Here is a 5,558-nt window from a genome sequence, read left to right on the forward strand (position 1 = left end):
AGCATGCATATGTGTGCCAAACACCTGGGTCTATGATGGGGATAGGCGGCTTCCTCTCTGATAGGAGCCCCCATCCGATAGTAGGATCCCCTCCTCTAAACGAACTAATCACCTCATCCATCCTATGGGTGAGGAAATCCCACTGCTTGTGGCGTGTCAACCGTCGTGAGATCCTCTGTGCCTCAGGTGGTGTCAAGTGGCCAAGGGTTGCTCACGTGTGAGGTGAGCTCTCATCTCACTGCACTCATCATCATACCAGAGGTTCTGAGGCATCTTTCCCACTGAAACGCGCCCAAGCTGAGTCATAGGGAAAGATCTGATAGCTGTGTTCGTGACCACTGTGGCAAGGGTGTTTGATGCATGGGTGAGGTCTACCTCATCCCCAAGTAGTAAACGTGGGAGCTCCTATGCCAAATGGCTCATGTAAATGGGGTCAAGGGTCCGGTCAAAGTGGACCTGTACACAAGTGGGAGTGGGGTGGCTCTCCATGTGACTGGCGTAGTGGTGGAGATACTGAAGGATAGGTATGAGTGGTCAGCACCTATCGGGGGAGGAGGCACAACGAAGTCGTGTACCCATGAGGTGAAGGATAGGGGGTAATCCACTGTACTAGTACCTCTGCCATGTAGGAAACAAGTGAACCCACCAGATAATGGCCATCTCTATAGGCCATTATATATGATTAGGTCATGGGAAGCATACTAAATCAGCCCATAAAAGAAGGGGAAAGAAAGAGTTTGGAAAAATTGATTTGGTGCATGCAGACGTATGTGGTCCCATGCCTACACGGTCATTAGGCGGGGCTGAATACTATGTGACATTCATTGATGATGCAACTAGGAAAGTGTGGGCTTATGCTATAGCTTGGAAGAGTGATGTGTTCCAGGTATTTCAGAAATGGCTGGCCTTGGTTGAGAATCGGTCAGGTAGAACGCTTAAATGCCTACATACTGACAATGGTGGAGAGTATCTCTCTCATGACTTTCAGCATTTCTGTGATACACGTGGGATTAAGAGGGAGCTCACATCCCCTCGTACTCCAGAGCAAAATCCAGTTGCAGAAAAGATGAACCGTACCATTCAAGAAAGGTTGCAATGCATGCTTTCCAATGCAAGTCTTTCTTATGGTTTTTGGGCTGAGGCAATGAAGACTGCAGTGCATGTGATCAATAGATCACCTAGTAAGAGTTTGTATGGTGGTATTCCTGAAGAGGCGTGGAGTGGCAAGAAGCCCTCTTACTCTCATTTGCGTATATTTGGGTGTGAGGCATATGCACATGTGCCAAAAGAGCTTCGAAAGAAGCTAGATCCTAAGTCTAGGAAATGCATCTTTCTAGGTTATGGTGAAAGTGGAGAGATGGGCTATCGTCTCTGGAATCCAGAAGTAAAGAAGATCATACGCAGCCATGATGTAGTCTTCAATGAGAAGAAGATGCATAAGGCAACCATGAGGGATGTTGAAATGAGGAGAATCACTTTCCAGGATGTGAATATGTTGATAGACAGCAAGCTGTCCATGCACCAAATGTGCAAGAAATGGTACCACCAAATACTCCCACAGGTATACAATCAAGGGTAGATGATGGATCCTCTATTGGTGGAAATGATGAGCCAAATGTGGCTGATATGCAGGTGGGACAGTAAGCTGAAATGCCCTTGAGAAGATCATCTAGAGTGTCTAGACTGCCTGATAGGTTTGTTACAGGGGTAGACTATGTGATGCTTACTGATTGCGGGGAGCCTTCTTGCTACAGAGAGGCTATGATGCGCGAGGATCAACGCAAGTGGGAGTATGCTATGCAATCAGAGATGAGTTCACTTATGAAGAATAAGACTTGGGACTTGGTTTCTTTGCCACATGGAAAGAAAGCATTGCCATGTAAATGGGTCTACAAGATATGTGCCTAGGTACAAGGCCCGTTTGGTCGCTAAAGGGTTCAAGCAAGAGAAGGGTGTTGATGAGATATTCTCTTCGGTTGTGAAGATGACCACACTTAGATGCATGCTTGGACTAGTGGCATCAGAGGATATGGAGCTTATGCAGATGGATGTCAAGACAGCTTTCTTGCATGGGGATTTGCATGAGGAAATCATGGTGCAGCTGGAAGGATTTGAAGAAAAGGGCAAAGAGAATTTAGTTTGTAAGCTGAAGAAGAGTCTCTATGGTCTTAAGCAAGCACCTAGAGAATGGTATCAGAAGTTTGATGCTTTCATTCGGTCCCAGGGTTTTAGAAGGAGTAAAATTGATCACTGCCTCTACACTAAAAGGACTGAGGATAATAGCCTGATAATCCTAGCACTATATGTGGATGATATGCTATTGGCTAGCAAGAATACTTATGAGCTAGATGCATTAAAGGCCAAGTTACGTGAGGCCTTTGATATGAAGGATTTGGGACTTGCAGGTCATATTCTTGGTATGCGCATCACGCGTGATCGGAGTAGGAAACTCCTTTGGCTTTCACAGAAGGAGTATGTTACAAAAGTATTGCAACGTTTCAATATGGAGGGGGGGAAGGCAGTGAGTACTCCATTGCCTCCATATGTGAAACTGAGTCATACACATAGTCCCAAATCAGATGAGGAGAGGGCCATGATGGCCAAGGTTCCTTATGCGAAGCCCTTCCTCCATGCTAGAGTTAGCTGATCTAGCCCTTGAACTAGTTGATTCTTCTAAGCCTTGGATGATCCCACTTGGTTTGTAAGCTAGCTGATCAACTTCTCAACCTACTTGGTCTATAAGTTTGGTGATCAAGGTCTTACCGTGACGACAAGCTACCATAATCTCTCTAGCTAGCCATTTCATAGGCTTAATCTTCCCCATCTCTGCCCATCTCCTAGGCTTGATTTGCAAGCCTTGTGTCCCTAGTCTGATGCTAATGGATAGCCCCATGTTTGGGCATGCTTCATGGCATCCCCTTATGGACTATTCATCCCCAGGTATGAGTCCAAACCAAAGCAAAGAGGATTAGCTTATGCTATCCATGTGGTAACAAAATTATCGATCACATAATTGGCCATATGGTCCACATGTCAACCACTTGTTCTACCCATGTGTAATACTCCACTTTGTTTCTTTTCTTGTGTAGGTGTCATCAGAACAAAAGGCTCAACTCCTCTCTTATAAGCCCCAAATGTGGAGAGCATCCTTGTAGAGAAATAGCAAAAAGGGAGAGGGATGAAATAGGCTACCCCATTAGGGAGAAGGAAGAGAAATCAATAGGGATTTTGTGAATGATTTCATTCAAGAACATCATGTTCATTCCCAAAATTGTGAAAAAAACATGATCACGTTGGTAGCCTGAAAAAAATTCACTAGTGAATAAGATATGTATACCACTAGTAATAGGTCATTATCTCGATGGATAATGTCCCTGGGAGTGAAATTGTTTACGTTTCTCTTTCTACCTTGATAGAAAGCATGGCTCTAGAGAGACAAGGTCAAAAGCCTGCAAAGGCATAGGATTATGTTACGATGCTAGTTGATTGAAAGTGGAAATGCCACATTTGTAGGGAGGAGTACACGAGATCAGAAGAGTTGCATTGCAAGGGGCACAATCAACATAGGATACAAATTTACAACATGTTTCCACCCTGCAAACCAACCATGCCTAGTGCAGCCGCTTCTAGAAGACAGTAAAGATGCATTTTTATGTCCCATTTCTTGATGCATCTACTGGATTCTATGTCACACATTATGGGCATAAGCTTCATATTACCTGCTTATTATTTGCCATGTAAGCAAGAAGGTTGTGCCCACTCTGTCAGGTTAAGTTTCTAGCTTCTTTGTATATGGTTTTTAGGATTGGTGATTTGATGCCCCGTAGTAGCATTAAGCTCATGTGAGCTGCAAACCCTTGTATTTGGAATTTGACATCTATTTGAATATATGACATCCACATATTTTTTGGGTTCATAATATTGACTCTTATTGAAATGTTTGTGCAACATCTGCACACTTGACTCTCAAAATACTATTTTCAAGTTACACATATAATTGTGCAATAAGAAAACCCATTGCAACAACCCATTAAACATAAAGCAACAAGTAGACCCATTAAAGCAACCCAGTCAAGATTTTGCAAGTTCTTGAAATCTAAACATTGCATGGGTGGCTCCTCCTAGACTCCCTAGAACTCTCTCTCAGCTCCTAGCCCCTTATACTTTGCAAGTAGGTTTTGCTCATCACCAGCATGTGCTTATTCATTCTTGTGACTGATCCAATGTACTCTTCTCTGTAAATGTTACATCTCCACTTTCAAACAATTAACATCATTACAAAATCTTGTGCTTTTGTAGGATTTTAATTTTATCCATGAGCCTCTGGTATTCTAGATATCCTATTCCATCATCCGTCACATCTTGAGGTTCTTGACTTGCTACTCAAAATGTGCTTTGTTTTCGTTCACAAAGCCTCTGCAACAACTGATCCTCCATTTTCTTTCATGCACCCATCAATGCATCTGAAGGCATCTCTTGTGTTATCCCAACATCCATGTGAGGCCTTCCACATTTGTTGTTATATGAGGAGAAATATATGTGGAGTCCTTTCACAAAGTTCCAAAATAACTACTTGCAAAGTGTAGAGGGGCATCCCCATGGTCAGGATCTTTGTCATACACATTAATGTAAATATTGCTTGCTCATGCTTGGATCTCCAGGTGCCTAGAGTCATTGATCTTCCATCACCCATGTTGCTCAATAGGCTGAGCACCAGATATAGAGTGCCTTTGCCTTCTTTGGCTTCCCTCACCTTCATAATGATCTACCTCTAACTCTACATCTATTGGCTAGATGGTCAATACATCCTCCTTAGATACCTACATTTTGATGTCCTTCCACACTATTATCCCTTTGTGACCCACTGCAAGGTGTGTCGGATAACGTCTAGTAAGGACTAAAGAGGTGTAGTGGAAATTGTTTACATCTTCTCATACCATGGGTGGATTGCATGGGCATGCTTCTCTTCTTCATGCTCCTCCTCTCATGTCAAAGGTCTCTTTCTTGCTCTTCTAGCTTTGTCATCATGACGTGGCTCATCTCTTGACATCATGAATGGGTTTTGTCAAGGTTCAAGAAAGATATGGGTGCAAGAAAAGTACTTTGAAGTTTTGAGCATGCATAAGTTCAAGCAAATTTCAATGCCTATGTACGTAACATGTAATGCATAAGATACAAGAAAATTTAAAACATGTTATAGGATGCATTATGCATATTGGTTGTAATGCAAGCATGCAATATGATACATATTGCATGCATTTTTTATGCATGTAATTATAGCTACAATTGGATTAGATGCAACATGCAATAATTACATGCATAAAAAATGCATGCCGATGGTATTATGCACTATATCAGTGGTATAAGTTTCAATACTTCTGGTTTATATTGTGCCTAAATATATCATTGATACTATCATCATTACTGGTATTATGGATAGTGTAATTGGCAATAAATGTTTGTTTGTGGTCGTACATTGAGCAAGTACTAGTGGCAAATGGCAAAGTACCAGTGGTAAATAGTCGATTTCCTATTGTTTTAGAGTGGTACGGCATTTT

This window comes from Dipteris shenzhenensis, chromosome 14 (genome assembly GCF_047967505.1).
Source record: "Dipteris shenzhenensis isolate YYH24624 ecotype China chromosome 14, Dip_SZ_1.0, whole genome shotgun sequence".
In the NCBI taxonomy this organism is placed as follows: domain Eukaryota; kingdom Viridiplantae; phylum Streptophyta; class Polypodiopsida; order Gleicheniales; family Dipteridaceae; genus Dipteris; species Dipteris shenzhenensis.